Source organism: Papilio machaon, chromosome 15 (genome assembly GCF_912999745.1).
Source record: "Papilio machaon chromosome 15, ilPapMach1.1, whole genome shotgun sequence".
In the NCBI taxonomy this organism is placed as follows: Eukaryota; Metazoa; Arthropoda; class Insecta; order Lepidoptera; family Papilionidae; genus Papilio; species Papilio machaon.
In genome coordinates, this window is record NC_060000.1 from 1,342,211 (window position 1) to 1,368,328 (window position 26,118).

A 26,118-nucleotide genomic window follows, 5' to 3' on the forward strand; every position below is an offset into this window, starting at 1 on the left:
ATATAACAGATTTAAAACATCTTTACAAATAAATCAGGCCACCCGTTGACCCCGCCTTTTATTGACGTTCCTTACACTTATGAAGATTGATATTGTAAGTACTTGAAGGTATAATAATTTACAATAATTTCAATCGCTTTTTTTTTTACAATTAATTTTTTACAGTTAGCTGTAATAATTTGTAAATATTATTGACAATTAAAATTTTTGTGAACTAAACTTTAATAGATAAATATTCCTACTCATCATAATAAATAGATAACGACGGCGGAAGTGATATCGCATGCTTGCAATAAATCATCATTACTATTTTACACGTATACAACTTATAAAATCGTATAAACTGTAAACTAATGTTCCCCATATCATATTGTCATCTTTCTTCTATTATGAAATCTATAATAATTGTACTCTACTTTTAGGCATCAAATTAAATATCTTGATTGCAATGTTTTAATTTACACACAAGTATTTTATTACTTAGGGCGCAAAATACGGACATAGTTACCAATTTTCTATTTTGTTTTTTTTTTTTTTTTCACCTCGTCGCCATTTGTAGGACCATAGGGTCCCTAAAGATGATTAAGGACAGACACTGGCTCACCACTACCACACTGGAGCGCAGGCGCACGTCCGCTTCGTACCGCGTTCGTCACTCAACTACCCAGAGACAGCTGTGCCTTCCAGTGTGGTACATGAGACAGTGAATTGTATCTATTCCATAGACACAAACACTACAATGAGCTTTATGAAAAAAATTTAAATCTATCTTAGACCAATCTTTTTCTTATTTTATTGGAACGAAGTTCCTTATCGCGCGTTGTGAAAGGGGGCTAGACGGAAAAAAAAATTACGAAAAGTTGTCACGACACTTTTTGCTATATCACCATGGCAACGACGTGACAATATATAACGAAAATTCATAGAAATGAAATGTACTTCTTGTGAAGACTTAAGTTTTTTATGCATAGAATAAACATTGGTTCCTTCACTAATTAATTGAAAGGAACTTCGTTCCATCCGGGTGTCCCTTGACACCTCTCAAGTTTTTTTTTTTTAGCTACGTAGTGTAATATTCTATTAACTTAAATTTTATTATGTTGCATATTATTTAATATTATGCTCTAACATTTTTACAATACAATAAATGTTTCTCTTACGGTCACTTAAAACACATTAATATTTTTATTCAGAAGAACCAATTAAATATAAACTTTAACGAAGCAAGTCTGAATGTAAGCCATTAAGTTATGAGTCGATCAGTTCATATTATGTTCTCACCGAGAGACTCAAAGCCTATCCAAGTTAGAGGACATATAGACCATAGACAACCACGCTGGCTCAGTATTCAGTATATAATTTCTTCACAGATGTGTACAGGTTACATCACGATGTTTTCCTTCACATATAAAATTTTCTACATTATTAAAAACATCCTATGTTACTCAAAGATGATGTAGTAATCTAATAATTTTTGATATCGGTCCAGTAGTTTTTGAGTTTATTTTCACATACAAAACCTACATACATAATCTTCAAACGAAGTATGCTCTAGATTTATTCAACATAATTAACATGGCGGTCGTCTTTTGTCAGAATTTAGGTTGAAACTTCGCACAACTTAATGTTAAAGAACAAAAAGAATTGCGTGACTTAAATAAAAGAAATTTCGTTTTGTTTAGCAATTTAAGTTGAATATTGTGATTTTATTCTCAAAGTAATTCTGTTTTAGATAATTATAAGTTGTTATGGATATAAAGTTACGGAAAAACAAATATTTTAAGGCTATACTACTATATAATATAACTTTTAAAGTTATATTATATAGTCGTGGTTCTTCATGTTCTATCCATTACAGTGGTTCGTTGAAAAATAAAGAAGTTAAAACTTTTTATGGATTGGTATAAATATTCAATATTTAATTTATATCATATTAATATTATAAATGCGAATGTTTAGATGGATGTTTGTTTGAAGGTATCTCCGGAACGGATCTTAATGAAATTTGGCACAGATGCAGAACATAGTCTGGAAGAACACATAGGCTACTTATTACGTTTATTTTTAATTCCGCGCGGATGAAGTCGCAGGCGGCAGCTTCTTTTATATAAATATCATTAATAAATTAATAATTCTGATCCAATATAGTCTAGTGACTAGATCTATATATTCTTATTTAAAACTCAATGTACACGAATGACATATTTAACTAAACAAATGACCTTGTGTACCGCCTTGACCGAGATTCGAGAGACAGGTGAAAAGATGTCCGTGTAAAGGCAGTAGTAGAACTCAATAATACCTTTCTCTGACAGTATGTGTCATCGTCGGTATATGTCGCATTTTACAGTTATACAATTTTTTTCTTTTTTTGTGTAGGCCACTGCAAGTTAACAATTTATTATTTATGTTACAAGAGCATTAATGACGAGATAATGTAATCTCCTTGGTGCACAAACATTACGCCCTTTATTAACTTGATTTTCTTTGGCATATTTTTAAATTTTGATTAATTAACTGTCATACTTAATTTTCAACTTTTATTAATTAATCTGACAAATTGCTTGGCAGTTAAGGCAATACCTTTGCCCCATTTTTGCGACAAAGATGCGCGCTGTCAGTGACAAATTTGGCGGGAGACAAAAGAGTACGCTCGAAAGTGTGCCGAGCAAGCGAAACAAATTTGAGGTTATGTGCGATGTCACAGTTTGAAACCAATTTCTATCTCACAACTTTCTTAAAACATATCTAAGTTAGTTAAAACGCTACATATATCGAACTTTAAATGTACACTAAACGTACTTATATATCAAATTTTATAGTAAGGAAAGACAACTTTAATAGTAGCTGTAACCGACGAATTTGTGTGCTTAGATATAAAAAAAATGCTAGGACTGTGACATATTGAAAATAATCTTTACAACTAGCCAACCGCCAATCCGCGATGATTTGTATGCCATAGATTAAAAAAAAAACAGACGCGAATACTTTTCATTTATTTTAGCCACAGAGTATATAAGTCATTTGACATTACTGTCACATTTCTGGTTACTCATCAAATTTTATTTTTATCTAATAACACACTGAAACAACCTGAGAATGTTGAAACAATTTAAACAAAAGCAATGCTATTATAACTATCATTAAATTATACAATCTTCTAACAATCAAATTGCATCACACACTTTTATTATGTATTATTAAGATTCAAACATTATGTCTCGAGTTTCTTTTCCCATTGCTTTAGATTCAAAATAAACAAGACGCATGATAGAATAAAAATAACATAAGTTTGTAAAAAAAAACTGTTTAAATAAATTAGAAAGAATATTTCGTAAATGTACTTTTATATTATTATTTTAATTTCGTCTCCAATAAAAAATTTGAATAAATTACTTGACATTTATAACATCTGTAATTTACATGATTTTTTTTATCAGAAACAAAATAACTACGGTACCTAAATTAAAGTTAAAAAAAAATTAAAGTCTCCAAAATAAATCCATCTTATTAATATTATAAATGCTAATGTTCAGATAGATCGACGGATGGATGTTTGTTAGAAGGTAACTCTGGAACGGCTAAACGGATCTTGACGAAATTTCATATAGTCTGGAAGAACACATAGGCTACTTATTAAGTTTTCTTTTAATACTGGGCGAATGATATCGCGGGTGACAGATAGAAGACAAAAAAAACATTGTCAGCCAGTGAAATGTATAAAGATAATGTCTCATTTCCATTGAATTCCACTATACAAAATATACTTTCTAAAGGTGATCTTACACTCATTACATTAAAAAACAACAAATGAAAAAAAAAACGAAAGTGAAAATAATATTCTCATGACAAATTACAACCTGCCAGTTAGTTACATAACACAGGCCATAAAAAGTGCACTTACAAAGGAAACAATTAATGTCAAAATTAAAAACAAAAGCCGATTTAACTTTTTATTACTCAATTATATAACGAGAATCGTCTCAGTTGCCAGAAAGAAATCAGGACGCCATTTTTTTACGATCCGTTTTCTGCTTTTTTTGTTACAGCACCAGCAGTTGCCTGTTAATTCGCCCTAGCGGAATAAAAAATCTAGTAATAATTATAGCCTATATAACCCAAGGAAAGTGTAGCTTCCCAACAGTGAAAAAATTTTTCAAATCGGTAGTTGTTTCGGAGCCTATTCAATGCAAACAAACTATCAAATCTATCTTTTTCGTTTCATCTACATCTAAATCGTTTATATTATACTATTGGAGACCGCGACTACGCGCGGAATTAAAAAAAAACTAAATTAGCAGCATATGTGTTCTTCCAGACTATGTTCTACATCTACACCAAGTTTCATCGAGATCCATGCAGCCGTTATTTCCAGAACGGCAACCTTGCAACATACATCCATCCATCTAAACATTCGCATTTATAATATTATTAAGATCACTGTTAGGAACAAAAAAGTACACCAATTTACTCTGGGTAAAATTAAAATATACTGGTTAACCTTACAACCGTCAAAACGACCGTTTCGTTTAAAACCCCATATATTGTTAATCAATACACGTAGAAATACCTAAACGTGTCCCTGTTTCGAACGTAACTGTGTCGATGAACTCCGACAAACGCTGCCAAATAACATTCACAAATTCAGAAGGCATATAACTTGGTGGTTACAGTCCAAGAATACATTTCCGGGTTCCAATTTAAACGAATTCTCAAAATAATTTGCATGTATAAAAACGTTATTTTTTTGCGCTTTAGGCAGTGAAAATTTAAAATACACAATATTAAAATTTAACATCAGTGTTAATCCAAAAATAAACCATTTATTAAAAAACATTAAATAATTTACGTTTTAATAATTGATTAGCATGAATATAATAATTTGACATATGATTGTTAACATGTGTTTTTCGATTTTCGATTTACATATGTACATTTATCCGACTTTCTTACGGTGAAGGAAAACATCGTGATGAAACCTGCACATATCTTAATCAATGATATGTGTGAAGTCAACCAACCCGCACTGGGTAAGCGTGGTTGACTATTGCCTAGTCACCCCTAACTTGGGGTAGGCTCCGAGCCCCTCGATGGGGGCGTATAGTGTGCTGATGGTGAATGATGAATATTTTAATAAATATAGTAAACTAGCTTTCACCCGCGACTCCGTCCGCGCGGAATAGAAAAAATGCACACAAAATAAAAAAGTTCCTATGTCCATCTCCTAGTTCTAAGCTATCTCCCCATCATTTTTCAGCTAAATCAGTTCGACCGATCTTGAGTTAGAAATAGTGTAACTAACACGACTTTCTTTTATATATACAGAAGATAGTAAACTGCCATATTAAGTATCGTGCACATTAACAATATGTCAAACACGAATTTTGACATAGAAAAAGCAACAATTCGTTCCAACCTGATAAATACGAAACAATTTTATGGTCTCATAAACTATAAAAGGCTATACTTAAATCAATAACGGTATTAAATTTAGTTTAATTTAACTTAAAAGTTGCCTCTCACTTTGCATTGCATGAAAATCTTGTTGATTTTGTTTAGAAAAATAGATTTATTAACTTAATCAGGAACTTTTTTGAATCCATACGTTCAGCTAATTACGTATAAATATGGTATTACGAAAATACACTTTTTAACAAGTTTATTAAAATCATTATAATCTTACTCTTACTAATATTATAAAAGCGAATGTTTAGATGGATGGATGCATGGATGGATGTTTGTTTGAAGGTATCTCCGGAACGGCTCAACGGATCTTGATGAAATTTGACACGGTTGTAGAACAAAGTCTGTTAGAACACATAGGTCACTTATAAAAGGTTTTTTGCCACGCGAACAGAGTCGCGACAGCTAGTATAGCTAAATATCAGAGAAAATATAAAAAGGAAACTTTATTCCTTTTTTATGTACAAACGGTAGTCTCTAAATAAGAAATAAAAATAAATAGATTTCTTGGAATCTAGGGTTAGAAAACTTATTAGCCACATCGCTCTTTATCAATTGGAATTCGAAGCTAGAACAAGGCAACAAGACAATCGTCACAATTTGTCGTCATCGCCCGCATTTTAAAAATGCAGTTATTTTTATTACAACACAGGTTAACGCCATCGCAACGCCACGCAACAGTCGTCCAACGAACCCAGAGACGATAGTGATTCATAAATGTGTACCTTATTCCAAATGATCCAAAAAAATAAATAAAAGGTAAAAATTAAAATAAAAAATAATTACGAAAAGTTATTTGCAAAAACTTTTTGTTACTCTATTTCGTCCCATAATTAAAAAAATAGATATAAAATAGTAGTAGTTGCTTTATGTATTCACTAGCTGTCGCCTGCGACTCCGTTCGGTATTAAAAAAAAAACTTAATAATTAGCCTATGTATTCTTCCCGACTATGTTCTACATCTGTGTCAGTTTTCATCAAGATCCGTTAAACGTTTTGGAGATAGCATACAAACATCCATACATCCATCTAAACATTCGCATTTATAAAATTAAGTAAGATTTATAACCAAAGAAACTTACAAATTATTCATTTAAAATGAATGTACCTATACATTTCAAATTTTCTAATACATCAATATCCTAATACAGCTCACAACAAATTCCTATATAGATTTCACACACATGTAAGAGAGAAAAATGCGTGTTAGCCAGCTCAATCGGTCAGTGAGATGTAGACTTGTTTCTAGGCTGACGACTGGCCTGGCATCTAAATCGTATCGGAATTGTGTCGGATCGCATGAGGCCATAAACACATGTTACGATTGACTGCCTAGTTATTTTTAAAGCTGATCTAATTTTTTTAAAGAGTATGTTTAAAGGTTCTCAATTTTTTATTCCTTTACAACTTTAAAGCAAGATATTTTTCGATTTCCTGATTACACAGTCATTTCAGAATACAGATTTTACAACCCTACAGAAATGAGAAGAGCGTAGAAGCGACTACAAAGAAACTTATCTATTAAACATCTTTCAATTCTCCGTATAATACATATTAAGTTGTATATAACTGCATTCACATATATATGTATACATCTTCGTACGACACGGAACATAGCAATTAACGCATATCTTTGATAGCGCAGTCATTAACACATAACTACGATGCTTTTTCCGCTAATCTAAATCTATACATGTATGTACAAGGAAGTTAACATACAAATGGTCGTTAAACTTGGAATCTGCATTACTATATTCAATACAAAACTCATTATCATTACTCTATAATACTGTATGACATCGGTAGCTCAGGGGTTAAACACTTGACATGCAATCTGTAGGTCCTGGGTTCGAATACTGCCATGTACCAATGTATTTTCGATTTACATATGTACATCTACCTAAGAAGAAATTCAATGATATGTGTGAAGTCAACCAACCCGTACTGGGACAGCGCGGTTGGACTATAGCCTAGTCACCACCTAACAGGGTAGACTCCGAGCCACTCGATGAAGACGTTTAGTTAGCTGATTATTTTGACTGTATGATTTTATAACTAAAACATTTAAAGTTAAAGCTCTTCGTCCATCTGGAACCCCCCCACCCTCGTGATCGCCGAGGTCAGCCATGGCGTTCACTCGCTACTATCTCGACGTCTCCGATTAAGCGGTACAGAGATTACTAAAAGGTTAGCAAAGCGATACAAAATCGAGTGGAACTGACGAATACTTGTTTATCTTTAATATAGATAAAAAGAAAAAACATTGTCAATTGTTTTTTCAAAAATTTAATATAGCTATGTCTCCATAAATTGATTTAATAGATTTATTTTTAATATTTATAAATTTAATTTAATTTTTAAAACAATGTCAAAATAATAGTTGCAACATGGCATCGTAACGCTCATTTTATTACGTATTAATCAATGCAAGTTTTACCTTTAACCGAAGCAAAGATTGCTATTTATTTGCAGGGGTCATTAGGCATTAACGGATGTCGACTATTACATAGCCTTGATGACAGAAAGTACATAGATCTCTACCTAGTCTACAACAGAAAGTTCGCTTACTTTGTTAAACTAGGTAACTAGAAATTCCAATCCCATTCATGATTTTTCATATAAAGAATTTTATATATTATATGTACTAGTAAAATATGAGCACTATTTAATTACTCGTATTAGCTAAATGCATTTCCTACAAGATTTAAGGTCTGTTACAGCATATAAAGATACTAGAAAAAACTATTTCTTAATCGTTAAAATTGGAAATTACAAGTCGCACGGCGGCCTAGACGCAACAACTCTGCAGCTTGTGGCAATGTACAGCGTATTGTCCGTAACAAATGTACCGTCCACAATCGTTATAACGCATGTGTCACAATAGTGTTAGATCTTACTGGTCAACATAAGTAGGGCTGCCAACGTTTAATATAAAACTAGCTGTCGGCCGCAACTCTATCCAAGCGGCACTAAAAAAAAACTTAATTAGTAGCCTAGATGTTCTTCCAGACTATGTTAGATACCTTCAAAGAAACATCCATTCATCCATCTAAACATTCGCATTTATAATGTTAGTAAGAAATAAGGTGTTAACTTGTTTATAAACGTAAGTCCGAACACTGGCAGCAAATGACCAATGACGAAAAAACAAAACTGCTGTAAGCAAACTGCAGTCACTTGTTTCAAAGCAGTAGCCTCAAATGCACGCAATATTTAACATTGCGTGCATTTGAAGCCTTAGTTATATAGAGATTGTAAATTTACTAATTTGTACTATTCAATACAATCCTTTATATGTACTATATAGTATATAATACATATATAATACGGATCATAGTATACAATAGTATTGTACTGGATATATCCTTAAAACCGACAACGGTTATTTAAGTAACCTAGTGTAACAAAACAAAATGTCATGGCCTTAAGAATCTCAGTCGTAAAAAAAGTTATGCATTTTTATGAATGTTTATAACTGGCTATAGTCACAACACATTGTTATAAATCCAGACATGTACTTGGTAAACAAATATCACTTATTTACCATTAATCACTTAATTGCGAGGTAGATAATCTGTAAGGATAATCGTACGTTTCCGCAATAATTTTCGAATGTACGAATATTACTGTGACACATACTTTATTTAGGTTTAGTATTGGTCATACCTTTAAATATAGTATAGACAAAAAATACGACAGTTTTCTTAACTCTCATGGCCGGTATTATGCAACAAAAGTATATTGACAACATCATAGGATTACTAAGCGATATCAATTGAAGAACTTTCACTGTCGTTAGGTGAAAACCGTTACCACGTCTCTATTCAAGAGGCTGAAAGATAAATCACTTTGAATACCACTAAGACATATTTAATTTTCCAATATGTTATCTAATGCAATGTTGAGCTTCAAGCGTGAAACAGCTATATTTTTTTTATTCAATTCGGAATTATTAGTGACACTCGAAACGTAAAGAGATATATAGAGAAAGCAAAAGTGTAATGCTTGTAGTCGTTGTTCAATCGTGTAGAAAGTATAGTTTTGAGTGGTTGAAAATAAACCTTAGGTTTTGGATGCTATATTACGAAAGCAAATTGTGATTCCTTCTTTCTTTTTCCTGATTTCTCTTTTTTCCTATCCTTAAAAAGATAATTTCCGATTTTAAAAAAAAAGTTATTTGTCACAGCTAAAGCGAACATTAATGTGAGAAACAAAACTCTTTATTGTTATTTTACCTTACATTGACAATTTTAGAATGTGTACTTTTGTGATTATGTTTTTTAAAAACAAGTGAACAAACAAAGCTGTAAATGTACACTTTGTTGCAAAAAAAATAACACAAAAACCATAACTGAGGGTGTCGACGGAACGAACCCTAAGTTGTTTTTTGTCGTTTTTTATACATTGCGCCGTCCCTTTGTTGTCCTAGGGGAGTATACGTAAACGTACACAAATGCTATATGACTGTCTAGACATTTTTAATGATTAAGAGTTTTTTTTTTTCAATTAGTTTAAATTGATTATTACTAATACTTGACTTGTTTACTACAATATAATGTGCTGATGATATTAAGGCGTTTAACAATACATCATTACATCAAAAAATATTTATCTATATATATAAAAGAAAGTCGTGTTAGTTACACTATTTATAAGTCAAGAACGGCTGAATCGATTTGATTGAAAATTGGTGGGCAGGTAGCTTAGAACCAGGAAACGGACATAGGATAATTTTTACTCCGTTTTCTATTATTTATTCCGCGCGGACGGAGTCGCGGGTAAAAGCTAATTTAATAATATGCATAGAGTTTTCAATTGGATGTAAAGAACTTGTATCTATCTGTATTAACCTTCTAATACTTTATCATATGACTCACTGGCAACAAATTTTATATGTTTATATATAAAAAAAAACACGTTAAACCAGTTTGAAATTTTTAACGGTCATTTATTCGTCGATTATTTAACATGTTATTTGGCGTTCGTGTAATATTATTTTGACAACAGTGTAATTCTTATATTTAAAAAGATCTGTCAATGTAAGAATGGTTCAGTAGTTCCTAAAAGAGTCCCACAGTTCGCTTATCTTCTACACTAAGCTAGTTAGGTTAACAATGATTGTGTTAGTAAGTTATATAAAAACAGAAGTATATATCTTAAAACAAAGAATGATTTCGATACATTATGTATAAATGTTTATTGTTTATATTTATAAATAAATAACAAAGTGATCGGACCGGATATGTAACCTTGTCAGTAGTGAATGTCAGGGTAACACGTAAGCGCTTCTTAATGTGGGTCTGTACGTTACACTTATACAATATATGGGCATTTCTTTCATCATCAGCTCGCTATACGTCCCCACTGAGGGGCTCGGCCATAGACAACCACGCTGACCTAGTACGGGTTTGTCGACTTCACACATATAATTGAATTTCTTCTCAGATATGTGCAGCATCACGATGTTTACCTTCACGTCGCGTCGGATAAATGTACATATGTAAATCAAAAGCCGAAAAACACATTGGTACATGGCGTGGTTCGAACCCCAAGACCTGCAGATTACAAGTCAAGAGCTTAACCCCTGAGCCACTGACGCACCTTTCACTTCTTTTTGAAAAAAAATGAGATAACAATGCGTCCTTAGAAGAGCAACCTTCATTTTAGCTAAAATAAAGGTTAGAACACACTATATGTCGATCTCTTATAAAAAAAACTTCTTGAGATAAATTAATAACTCGTATTTTGTAACGTATTTACTGGTGTTTATAAAATAAAGCATTGCGTTGTATAAATTAATGCTTAGACACAAGTAGTACGCATGTTGAACAGGGAAACGACAAGCGGGCGCACATTTCTCATTCCACAGATGATATTTCCCAGTACCGTACTTCACTTTCGCCAATACACGAACACTTCACATCCATCATTGTATACCGGTTCAAAGTTAGCTTTGTGCAAAATTGGTTTGTTATTTAAAAAACATTATTTTTTTACTTTATTGCTTATATTACAATAAAATAGTTATATTTTAATAGTAAAAGAAGAACAACTCAATTGTTTGGTTCATTTCCTAATTTGAATTATAAAAATAGTTACACCTGTACATGATTTAAAAAAGACGACGCCGAAGCATAACCTATCAGTGACTTTAATTACGGTAAACTTTAATTATTTCAACTTTAATTATCAATTAAATAAACTTCGAATACTAAGGGGGTGCTGCGATGCGAAAACAATAATCTTTATGCGAAGCCAAAGACATCCCTTTCACATAGGACTTTCAGCTCATAATCGAGTGTAAGATTTTTATTAACCTGTGCCCGTCGTACATTGTGGTAACTACGTGAAAGTGAAGTTACAATGAAATTGGTGAAAATATTCCTATCATTAAAAACCTGCATCGTATGCGATTAGGGTTGCCACATACAAAAATATAAAAAGACTAGTTTAACTTACCATTGAACTACAGGATGTTAAAAATTTACAATTTAATTTTTATGTATTGTAATGAAATGTGATATTTCATCCTGTATATAAAAAAGTTTATTAAATGTTCAAACATACATAATGATATATTATTTAAATTAATGCGAGCAGATTAATATGTCCCATTCTTTGTACAAAATCATGGTCACCCTACTCATTAAATAATTACAGCCAGATTGTTGAAATGCGATATAATGATATTAACGAGTGCATCTTGTATAACATTACGAGTTATGATGAGATATTGTTCCACTAATTAGTGAACACAAATCACTCTAATTACACTTGTAATAGAAATATGTTTGTTTTCTTTTCAGTCAGCTTTCCCAAAAAAACAACCTCGAATAGACGCTGGTAAATAGATTACATGTATTATTTATTTAAATTTTAACACGTGTTTTTTATCAAAAGACTTATCTTACAAATAATTATATTCTTAGTCTCCTTGAAAGAATTAAAATCAAAATGAAATGGAGAATTTTAACCTCTATAAATCATGGTTACACTACTATATTATACAAATAAGTTGTATAAATTAGGCTGATGCATTTTGATTTTTCGTCTGGCATACAAACTCGTTATATTCTTAATTATCCGCCATTTATGTATTGAAAAATAATATCTTTGCACCGGATGATGTTATAACATTTAAATAAATTTAAAATAATATAATTTAAATGACGCAAGAATCAATAAACATATTATATAACTTAATATCTTGCTAATATTATAAATACGAATGTTTAGATGGATGGATGGATGTTTAAAGGTATCTCCGGAACGACTCAACGGATCTTGATGAAATTTGACAATTAAAATGGCAATTTGTGCCCTCAAGGGCAACCATGTGTACATCTATGCCAAATTTCATCGAAATCGGTTGAGCCGTTCCGGAGATACCTTTAAACAAACATACATCCAGCCATCCATCCATCCATCTAAACATTCGCATTTATAATATAAGTAAGAAGTAAGATAATTGGCCTTCTTGTCGAACTACGAACAGAACTTTGTACGATTTCAGTTGGTTTTGTGTTTAGGGCATCAAATCTCAACACCTTTATACTTACCAAATTAGACCTTATATACTAGGAAAAAGAACATGCTTTTAGAGCATTCTGGGTCAATTAGTTCCAAATAAATGTTAACGTTATTTACGTACCAATCAATGGACCTAGCACGAATATTTGTGACAATCGCCTTCATATCATCCTCGTCAATATGTCAAAATTACTATTGGATTTTTGGTGTATTTTACGGCCGATAGGGGGCGCTATACAAATTTTAATACAAATTTTATCGATGAAGATACAATGAAATTGTCAGATAAATTAAGATTTATAAGGTGTATTATTTTAAATTTTTATCACACACCTATTTTTGTTATGTTTACGACCGATAATGAAATTGGTGCGTCTTGATTGTATGGTCTACTAAAACAGACACGTTGATAACAAGTTTAAGGTAAGTAAACAATTAAAAAAATGAGATAAGATATAGTTCCAAGAAAGCTATTTAAGAAGCAATTAAAGGTTTATTAATCACGTTTTTCTTTTTCAACGCGGTCATAATTTATCGAAAAGAATAAATATATATAGGTTTGTATCCAGAACATATTACCCTGTGCGAAACCATAACGTTTCTAATTCATATAAGCCACAATACAGAAAAAACACATCTTTGAATGTAATAAACAATAATAATAGAAATATACAATACGCATAAAAGTAGGTATTATAATTTGAGGTGGGGTCAAACGTGCAGTTTTAGTCATGAATCAAAATGGCGGGCGATAAGCGCGTTGTAACGCACGAGGTCCATTTGTCGTCAGCAACGCGCGACGCGGCGATAACTTCTATTGTTGTACGTATTTGGAGCAGAAATACATGTAAAATATTCACTACATCATTCAGAAAGTATTTAACAAGTCCTTCAGTCTTTTAACTACTGACGTTGACATCTGTCAAAATTTGTCGCCATTCTGTCATATACACAACATAATGTCACTTTCACCAATTTAACATGACAAGAATGACATCGTAAGTATCAATATCGATATTTTAAGTACGAAAAATAGACAATAACTTACTAGTTAATTCACTGATTCTTTTAAACTTTAGTGAAAAAAAGAAAGTACATTTTAAAATGGGAAAGTAAAATTAACAATATTATCATTTATCATATATCACGTCTAAAATAACATTAAAATACAGCAAAAACTTAAAATCGACTAAACTTTTCCTGAATAAAGATCAAAGTAAACAAACAACTATTAACCGACAGCATTCATTCATAAATTAGTTATTTATTACTATAATAAAAATAACATAATAATAATAAATCACTTTGAGAAAGCTGTTATAGACATGCTAATAACAGTTCATGAAATTTCGAGACCATATTTTATTTTAAACGTTTACCTGTCCGCAATCAATGTCATTTACCTCGCTAATTGTCTACGGTTGATAGCTGGATGTTGCCAGTTTTGACAGCACGAATAATTTAAAAGTAAAAGTTACATAATTTAAATGGCGGAGTGGATCAGCTGCAGCTTTAGAATGGTTCGATTTTAACGATATCTTCTCTAACTGTGAGATAAACGATTTAAAATAATTTATTTATAAAATACTAGCGACCCGCCCCGGCTTCGCACGGGTGCAATGCAAAATATACCTACTACAGAATAAATGCACAATTTATTTAAGGTACTTAAATGGATAAGGATTAATGCTGTATTGTTTAAAATCACTTCGTAAAAGAATAAAAATGGTTATGCTGGGTTATCCCTAAGAGATAGACATATACCATCGCGGACTTTTTTGTTGAACTTTTTAAGGTGAACAATACTGTAGTACATTATTTTGGTCTATCTCGTAGGGTTCAGCCAGCGTTTGCAATATAAGCGCAAAAAAACGTGCTTATTTACGACATCACATTAGAAAACTTTAAATTTATCAGTGTTTCTCTACTATATTATGCATTTATTATACATACAAACCTTCCTTAAGAATCACTCTATCTATTAAAAAAAACCGCGTCAAAATCCGTTGCATAGTTTTAAAGATCTAAGCATACATACGGACATACAGCGAAAGCGACTTTGTTTTATACTATGTATTGATATATATATATGTAAATTACATAAATATTCAGATCAACTCTTTCCGCTTTCATAATAACAGGATAATAATAGCTGTATATTATGTAGAACCCGCATTTCCTTCCTAACATGTAAAGCACTTTAACATGCTCAACTAATAAAATTTGAGTATCTGTATGTGCCCTTACTTGTAACGAAAATCCATTTTTTATTGTCTGTCTGCAAATCCGCATGTGTGGAAGTAACGTATGTATTTTTTATTATACGTTGACGAAGTCGCGGGCAATTGCTAGTTGTTAATAACCATACTGTTTATACCGTCTACGGCAAAGCGAAGAAAATTGTAAGTTCACTTTTACTGTCATTTTTCTTTTCTCCCATATATTCCCATTGTGCTATCGCAACGAAATGAAAGTGGTCTTACAAACTATGATTCTTTAATGATTTAATGCTAGTTTTTTTCACATACGTGCGTATTAGTAAACTAAAATATAAATTTACAAACATACTATGGTTATAAAAGCCAAAATATGCACATACATAACTTTAAGCCGGATTCGATGGTATACTAAAATGGTGATCGCTCAGTCAAACCAGTTCATTTTGACACAACTCCTCTAATAAGGCAACTCCCGAATCCAAATAAATATTTGACTTGTTGTACGTTAAATGATAATTAGTCAATTAAATTAATTATTCTAATTTAAAATCGTATAAAGCATAAAAAAAACGTTTTAATTATTGAGGATTAACATGACGACTGATTTTTCATGAATCGTTTAAAAAAGATTACCTCATAACGGAGAGTTTTGGTAACAATTAACAAAATGATTGGATACCAATTAACAACATACAGATAAGTCATTTAATCAAATAAGAAAGAAGGTTATATAGGTTTAGATATTTTATAACTTACTAGCTGTCGCCCGCGACTCCGTCCGCGCGAAATTAAAAAAAAAACTTATTACGTAGTCTACGTTTTCTTCGAGGCTGATCTTATTTCATCAAGATCCGTTGAGGTGTTCCGGAGATACCTTCAAACAAACAACCATCCATCCATCGAAACATACGCATTAATAATATTAGTAAGAAGTAAGATAGATTCCTAATCTGAAGCACAAAGGTAAAGCAAAAAAAAAAAGAGAACCGGAGGCCTTTTGTTGGATCTTACCCTCAGATTTGTCTCTTATAATACAAAATGATATTTAGTAAATCAATTCTCGGTTGGACACAAAACATGTATAAAAGAGTCCATCTATAGATTATACAACTATAGGTTAAAATTAATTTCAAATCAGAGCAAGCGTTAATGTCTACTGCTTAAATATATAGATATATCTTTTATTCTCATGGAAAGAAACAGAAATGACTATATTTTTGTACAGGAACGTCAACAGAAGAAGTGGTAGTTAGTGATAATATTCTAGCAGTGCTAGTGTTTCTAATCTGCCTGACGACCTTTGATGTACTGTTGAATGAGTGTCTAGGTTTTGTTCTAAGCTTTCAACTAGGCCAACGAGATTAAAGAAATAATGCAAACTAACCTTGTTTTAATTATTTCCCATTAACACAAGAAATAAGTAATTTTCTTTGTATTTAACTCCATACATACGACCTAAGTACCTACATAGTTCATTCGTATGACGTCAAAAATTACTTTTTTTTTAGATACATTGGAATATATTAACCAATATAATTATTATTTTGGTAGTTCATAAATAATTTAAACATAAATTGTAACATCCTGTATAAAAACTTAGTTAAGCGGCGTTCAGGTGCAAAATAACAGGTTGCAAGCTTGCGTTAAGTTCCATATTTGTCGATTTTTTGTATCACAAGGAAGACACTTGTTAACTTAATATTATTATCACCATAAACATAAAAAAGTGATTTTTTTGTTAGTATATAAACATACTTTATTTTATATATAACATTATTTATTTCGGCATCGCTGTTTTGGCTTCCTTTGTTAAATGTTGATCCGAGAATCGATCTAGTAACTATATTTATATATTTAAATATAGTTTATTGTAACATTTTCAATCCTTAATCCTTGATAATAATTATGTGAGTAAATCTATAGATTTTGTCGTTAGTCAAAGACAAGCGAACTTAGTTCACAAATAAAACAGAAACCATACGACAGTCAGCTTTAGTTATCACCAAAATTAATTATTCACCATTTACATTCTATTTCAACTCATCTTAGTATTCAATATTCGTAATTATAATTCAAATAAGAAGCTTAAAAGCACTCGTTAAACAGTTGGATTTAGGATCCTATACACAAGACAGTTATAATATTATTAAAATAATAAGACTTATAAAGGAACGGCTAAAACACTCACGTATATATATCCGGTGTCGGCACCGACTAGTTTCGAGCCCTTTGGCGGCCCTTCATCGGAATCGGCCCGTCGCTCACGGCGTGAGTGTTTGAATGGTGGGCCCCGATGGGCTCGAAACTAGTCGGTGCTGACACCGGATATATATACGTGAGTGTTTTAACCATCCTATATAAGTTACTGATAATGTCTCACGAAAGTTTGAATAATTTAAGATAATAAGACTTTTTAAAAATATACATTTGTAGAATGGAGTGTATTAAATACCTGTGTGGACGTAACCTAAAGGCTACAGGAGTTTATCGTGAATTAGTATTCAAAGCACCAACTTCCCGTTGTATATATCAGACGTTACATAATCATGGGAAAGTGAACGCCGTTTAAATTAATGAACTAAGTAAACTTAGGGTCGCTACACATTTTATATTAACTTGGTTATTGAGTACTTTACTTGGGAATTTTAAATAAGAGCAAATAACTTCAAGTAAGAACTTTAAACAAAATATAATAAAATGCTCTAAATTCATTATTTTTTACTATGAAAGGTAAAAAAATCGACTTCACAAGTACATCTACTTGTAAATTCGTGGTATTTCCAGAATAAGTATAAGGTTTAAATTTAAACTTAGTATGAAGGAAAAAAACATTGTTTATTATTCAAAGCACAGCGTTTCTGTAAACCGACACATATCCCATTTCCTGCCGTTCAATGTTTCACGGAATATTGAATTTTATACTTTACTACCTAACTTTAATGGTCACTGTAAGCTCCCTTAGTGCGGATTAAGTAAGAGAAATTTACACCAAGAGATCAGTGTAAATAACTACACTGATCTCTATAACCCACTGCGTAGGTTGCAGGCCGTAGTGTTTTGTGCTAATTCGATCTTCGTTAATAGCGGCAGGGGTTATTAGCGGTGAGGACTCAAACTAAATATTAGAGATAGAATTAACTGTCAGTAAAATCAACAGCCGCATTTAAATTGAAACGTAAAGAACTATGAAAATCAAACCGCATTTAATTGCGTAACTTTCGCAATTCGTCGAGTTTAGATCAGGAATTCGGTGACAATGTGTCCGATAAGGTTGAGTTGCGAAGCGGCGTAGCAACGAAACAGGCGACAATCGGTCGAACAAAAGCAACCCGCAGGCAATACCGGCTCTGGTGAGAGAGCGAGACAGCGCCCATAAATACCTTTACGATAGGGTGACCATATTCAATATTCTTACTAATTTTAATGGGAATGTTTAGTTATCTCCATAACGACATGGATCTTGATGAAAAATCTGGAAGCACACATAGGCTACTTACAAAGTTTTTTTTAATTCCCCGAGGACGGAGTCGCAGGCAACAGCTAGTGTAATATTAATATATTATAAGTTGTTTAGGGATTAAGTCTTTTTCTAAAGGCTATGAGGTTTCTACAAGTACGAGAAGGTTATATTTAAAGAAAGATTGACTGTCAGTCAAAGAAATCATTCGATACTGGAGATGTATCTAGTGAAAATTTCTTTTAGTATTTTCAGTTATCAAGAGAAACTACCTTGACCAAAAAAATCTCGACAAGAATGTTTAAATATTCAAACTAGATCACACTTCAGGGTTGCTTATTCAAATCTTTACCGAGATAAACATTGGAATCACATGGTTTTACTACTGTCATGTGATCATTAAGGTGTGTTTTCACTGTTGAAGTCTGAGATAAATTAAAATTAAATAAAAAACGATTAATAAATACGGATAGTTTAATTTAAATGTTATTTTTGAATTTCTTCTAAAATATGTGCAGCATCATGATGTTTTTTTTTTTCACCGTAAGATTGTCGGATAAATGTACATATGTAAATCGAAAAACACATTGGTGCATGTAAGAATTCGGTCCCATTACCTGTGTGCTTAACCTCTGAGCCACTGACTTTCTTTCATGATTGTACAAGACTGTATTTCGTTAAACGTTTACAGTTATTGACCGCCATTAAACAAATAACCCTGTCATTACCGGATATTTGTCTTAGGATACGCTGTTCTTTGTGAAGACGTAAAGAGCAACTAAATATGAATCTTGAATATTTAGCAACAAAGAGATGACAGGGCAGTCACATTTATAACTTTCCTTGAATTCTTTAAAAACGTTGTCGCAGATAACAGATCTTTAAAGAAAAACAATTCATCAAATTTCACTATCTTATCAGTCACATGTCTCAGTTTGTAACTCATGGCTTATGTTCTCAATTTGTGATGTTTTTAAATAGATAAATATTAAGGGATTTACCATTAAAAAAACCTTTGACAGTGTTTCAAACACATTTTAGCTTCAACGTACGTCAAGCAACGTAAAACACGTGTTTAAATAAACGGAGTCTAACAGTATTTTTTGGAGTAATACATTGAATATTTTTAACTTAAAATTTAGAATAAGGATTCTAAAATGAGGTACTTTTTTCAACAAATAGTGCGTTCATCGATAAGACAAAGCGATAATAAAAGATGAATACCAAATACTTATATTTTACCACAATAAGACTGTCCTAAATTCATACAATTTTAAATGTTATCCTAGTATTACTAAATAAATCCAACGCAACGCAGCAATCTTTGTCTCACTGCAGGCTATTTATTTTAAACTCTATTCCTTGAGCATAGAGATTAATATCACTTAAAAGATACTACAATTGCGCTAATATTTACATCGGAACTGTTCACGAAGAATTTTACCCTTGAACCTAAAACAAAGAATTCTCTTATTGAATTTGAAAGTACTCTTGAACATATTTTAGTGTGTACATAGCTTTATTTAACACTATGGTTTTAAACGCTTTTACCACTATGGTAATAAGATTCTTTATTGATGAAAATTAACCATTATTTCAGGGTCATTGGTGAATTGAATAAACATATCTGTAAACTAAAGCAATGTATTCACACGAGGGTAGAACAGTAATACAGAGTATTAGACGGTGCAGTACTGCTACTGTTTTAACGCTGTGCTAAGACAGATTACTATAAATGTGCGTTCAAATAAAGACAAAACATGAAGAGAGTCATCAGAACTATGGTGTGATCATACCAGTCAATATATCGTTGATTCGAATCTCAAATCGGTCCAAATAACATCCACACTATCTTATCTGTTTTAATCAACAATCAGACAAATATCATATGTTTACTTTTTACCTTATTTGTTCGCACTCGCAATTAGATAAAACAGGGTAATTACTATAATTTCGCGGATTAAATGACACATTGAAATAATGTAAACATTGATTATTAATAATGTTATCTAAACAATAAAAAAATCTACTAAAAACACAGTTCCAAAAGATTAGTGCAATCGGAATAACCCAGTACTGGAATGAATCCTTCCTCTTTGAATCGGTACCCATAGAAATCAAATAGTACACAATTTTAACTTAGTATATAACACGTTGAACAAAACACTCAATAACTCATTACAGACGCAAACGGAGCCAATTCATTTCCTACTTATTTAATGCGTAAAATACAACATGCATCAACAAAGAAACTGTAAATAGAACTAGTTATAAAATCATATAAATTCCTTGATTACAACAATAGTATGCAAACATCGTTGTATAATATAGCCTAACGAAATTTACGCTTGCAAGGATTTATACGCACACTGGCTGTCACCCGCGACCCCTTCCGCTCGAAATTAAAAAAGAACGTAATAAGTAGCTTATGTGTTCATTCAGAATATATTCTACATCTGTGCCAAATTTCGTCAAGATCCGTTGAGCCGTTTTGGAGATACCATCTAAACATTCGCATTTATTATTATTATTATTATTTTACCACATGTACATGTACGATCTTAATGAATATTCAGGTATATATTCATATACGTGGTATTTTTTGATCTTTTTTTAAAAAAACTACAAGATTATAGAAAAAGAACCCTTGTTAAAATCGTAATTAACAAATTTTCATCCTCACATTTTTATATAATGTAACAATATCTTTTTTACACAATCAAACTGACACTCGAGGACTATTCAAATGCAAGGGAAGTCGTATCAGTTCCTTCCTTTGTTCATCTCATACATACAAAATACCTAAAAAGCGTAAGTAATATATTAAACATGTTATTCACGTCAACAATAACTTGTTACAAAGTCAATGTTACATAATTGCGATGTAACAAGCTTGGATTAAATGTTACATTTTACAATTTGTATTTAATACATGCGCACACGTGACCTAAATGTTACTGGACATTTCCAACACCGCGTTACTTTTTGCCGATAAAAATATGTTACAGTTTCGCAACGTCAGCTATGCGAAAACTTAAATTGTTGTTGCAAATCGAAATGTTATTAATTACAAAATCTATCACGTTGCAGCTTGTATGACTGACTTACGACCAGTCAGGTCGGGAATTCGAAACCAATTCAGCGTTATGCCTATTAAACAATCTAATTCTAATTAAACTGTAACATAAAATGTATGATAGCTAATAATAAATTGAAAGGAATAAGATGTTATCATGTCCCAAATTTCGCAATCTCAACGACGTAAAAATTGACACTAAAATCCAATTTAAAAAGGTCAATCGCCATCTTTAATATATCCATATTTCAAATTTTATATTTTTAAATTTAAACTTTATCAAAATAACACAACAATATGATGGTAACAATAGTTACATTCGGGTTAAAGTTTACGTATATGTTTATATTTAATTTTAATACAATAATAATTTAATATTAATTATTATTTATTATAGTAATTACGAAAACAAATAATATAAACTGTAACATACTGGTACGTTGAGATCATTTAACGTTAAATTCATCATAGTATGTAGTACACTTACTAAGTTAATTTCGGTCTAAAATAAATTATAATAAAAATTTCTGTTGTTTGCATATTCTCAGTCTGAAAAGCTATGTTTCTGTTTGCAAAAAAATTGTAACAACATGCGATGTTTTGTTTTGGTAACAAAATCAAAAAAAGGAAAGTTTATCGTATACTTACAATTCTCAACTTCTGTGGAATAAACAATAAACTTGTACAGTGTTCTCTTCACAAAACTTTAAAACACAAAAGCACACACTAATACACTTTTTATCGTTTTATTTCCTCAATATTTTGAAGGCGTATTTATAAATCTAACAATTCCGTTGAATTTAAATTTATAAAATACGAGCACATGCAACACTACTGCGCGCTCTTCGGCGACTGACAGCGAATGGCGTTGACGCATTCGTTCAAAAACGAGAAAACGCTTCCTTTGCATTGCGGCGACATTGTTCCATTCTCAACGCAAATAAAGATAACTTTTATATAGATACACATTTGATGTAATCAGTAAATGCGTTTAATGCTGTAAAAAAGAATTACTGCAGATAACATAAATAGTCGAGATTTATGATCCACTAACTTCCTAAAATAGTGTTATGTCACACAACTACATATATTTTCGCTGTTCCTATACAATAAGGTTGGATCGGAGTCAAACCCATATTCGTTCGTTCTTTTATCACCTACAATTCGTTTTCAAGAATCGAATACTTTATAGGTCTATTTCTACTAATCTCTAAAACTTTACTGGTCAAAATTTGAAATAAAATCAATCAATTACTAACGTCAATAAAAACTAAATCTATTTATAAGCAAGAAAAGTAATTGTGTCAGTTATTTGGCATTGCTCTAACCTAAAACTCTATGCCATTCCTAGCCTAAATCGATGGGTAGTTGGAATAATGTCGCAATGGATATTGCGACAGTCTTCGGGTTAAGTCAGATTCGGTATCTACGGACCTAAATACACCTTATATATTTTTTTTACTTAATTCTGATGAAAAATGACAAAAATAGAAAAATCACTTTGTACATTAATTGTTTGTTCCTGGTAAACGTTTAGAAAAATATTACTGGAACAATACGGTTATGTTGAAAGTGAAATTTTTGTTTCAATTTTAGACCAGCAATTGTAATTACGGCTTTCTTCCAGGGAATAAAACATGTAAACATTAAACGCACTATACATTACTGTACCTACTTTGATGTTAACAGATTCGCACTAAACATTGCTGTACCTACTAAACTATCGTTGAGTCGTTACTCAATGGCAGCAAATATTAAATCACGCACAAGACTACCAAACTATAGTTATTTTATTTGTATTACTGAAGATAATAATCTACAATAATTATTTTACAATTTTATAGTCATCTGTTAATGATTCGAATTAATGTACCTGTGTCAAAATTTTTGTTTTTTGATATTTTACAAATGACATGTACTTAAATCATCATCATCATCAACCTGCCCTTATCCCTATGGAGGGTCGGCACATTCAATCTCATTACTTTTTTGTTTATATGATTATCATCCCTCCGCATAACATGTCCAAACCACGCTAACCTTCTGCTCCTCAATTTCTCGATAACTGGCGTTACTTTCAAACTTCCTCTGATATGCACATTCTTAACTTTATCTTTTCTTGTCACACCACACATCCATCTTAGCATACGCATCTCAGCTACATGCAATATTCTTTCATCCGAAACCTTGGTGGCCCAACATTCAGATCCGTACAATAAGACAGGTCTTACGATTGACTTGTAGATCTGTCCCTTAAGCTTGGGTGGCATTCTTGGATCACAAGTCACACCGGTGACCTGTCGCCATTTCATCCAACCTGCATTTATTCGGCTTTTCACATCCCGGTCAACACCACTATCGTATTGGACGAGTGAACCGAGGTACTTAAAATCGGAGCAGGTTGGTAGGTCAACACCATTTAAAGCGATTGGAGAAAAGCTGGTCGGACCACCAAAATCGCAGAACAAATGTTCAGTTTTGGTTCTGCCGATTTTAAGACCAGCTCTCTCCAATTTATCTCGCCATTTTTCCAACCTGCTCTGCACCTCGCATTCATCCTCCCCGACAAGCACGATGTCATCAGCATAAAGCATACACCAGGGTGCTTCCTCCTGTATGTCTGATGTTAGCGCATCCATTACCAGGAGGAAGAGATACGGACTTAAAGCCGAACCCTGGTGTAGGCCTACCGAGACACCAAACCTGTCACTATCGCCAACAGCGGACTGGATGTGTGTATTGGCTCGACAATACATAGCACGAATAAGTTGCAGGTATTTCCCAGGCACTCCTTTCACTTTCAAAGCCCACCACAAAACCTTCCTCGGAACCCTATCGTATGCTTTTTCGAGGTCTACAAACACCATGTGCAGGTTTTTATGCACACGCCTATATTTCTCGCAAAGTTGGCGAATAGCAAAAATGGCATCCGTAGTCCCCCGTCCTGGTGTAAACCCAAATTGGTTCCGAGTTACCTCACTCTCCTCTCTTATTCTTCCGTCCACCACTCTCTCCCAAGCTTTCATACTGTGTGACATGAGCTTTATTCCTCTATAGTTGTTACAGATTTGTACATCACCCTTGTTTTTAAAAATTGGCACCAGCGAACTCCTACACCACTCATCTGGAATCACCTCTTCCTGTAACAACTTGTTGAAGAATAGAGTCAGCCACACCAATCCGTCCGCCTTTAGGAGCTTCCATACCTCCACTGGTATTCCATCCGGCCCAACTGCTTTTCCGTTCTTCATAACTTGCACCGCTTTCTTTACTTCATCCACGCTAATCTCTTTCACCATACCAATATTAACCGGCACTTTTTCCAACACTCCACTCCAAATATTCTCTTCGTTCATCAATTTTTCAAAATAATCCTTCCAACGCTGTTTAATATCATTATCATCCGCCAATACATTTCCTTCATCGTCTTTAAACTTGATGTGGTTTACATCTCTTGCATTCCTTTCTCTCTCTCTCTTGCTATACGGAACAGGCGTTTTTGTCCCGGCGGGCTGTTCAGGGATTCATATAATTTATCTTGTGCCTGTGCCTTAGCAGTTGCGATGGCTTTCTTAGTAAATGACATATACTTAAATGTCGCTGATAATATATATTTATTAACACCGAAATACGAGTAAAACATAATGGTGACATTTTAGAGAAATTTACACGTTTAGACGTTGTTTCTACGTATTCTACAGCTGAATCTGCAACTCTTCCTGAATTACAAGGAGCTTACAACGAACCGGTTCCTGTGTCGAAAGCTCTGTACTCTGATCTACTGAGTCTTTGTAACAGTCATGATATTCCACAATATTATCACGATTTCTATAAATCTTTGGCATGTGGAACCGACGAAGCTGCTGAGGTACAGGATCCGCTACAGGAGTCAAGTTTTTAGACGTGATTTTGCTTTAAATATTTTGGTACCCAATTTTTTTATTATGTTAAGATAATACGAATGTTGGTTTAGATGAGTTTATTTCCTACAGTTCCTAATAAACTAGTCTTAGTTTATTATAATTAGAGTAGGTACATTTTATAAAATAATTTAATTTAAATAGCACAAGTTTTAAAGTTAAGCATAAGTACCTTTTTTATTAGGAATTCTTAATTTTCATGGATAATATAAGTAAAAAAGTCTTATAAAGTCACGAATTTGTCATTTTAATTATGCTACTTTGATTCAATAAAAGATTGTTTAATAATAACATAATGCTCTTTTTTCTACCACTTTAAATGATCCATTCTTATATTTCTAGTAAAAAAATAATAATAATAAAAGCACTGTCAATAAAAATAAGATATTCACGCAAAGATAAAAGATTAAAAAAAAACATACAACGATGAATATACAGTAAAATATGAATACC

At 32.3% G+C, this 26,118-nt stretch overlaps 1 protein-coding gene across 2 annotated transcripts in view; it reads right to left on the reverse strand.

Moving 5' to 3' along the window:
- The window catches only part of LOC106720942 (SH2 domain-containing protein 4B), a 47,644-nt gene that overhangs the window by 17,856 nt on the left and 3,670 nt on the right, over positions 1 to 26,118 (reverse strand). The window contains exon 1 of one of the 2 annotated variants that reach the window (XM_014515748.2): positions 22,394 to 22,592. The exons of the other annotated variant lie outside the window; for it this stretch is intronic. The gene's annotated coding sequence lies outside the window, so the exon portion shown is untranslated. Of the gene's footprint in view, positions 1 to 22,393; positions 22,593 to 26,118 lie in introns of those variants that run through there. 2 annotated transcript variants of the gene reach the window in all.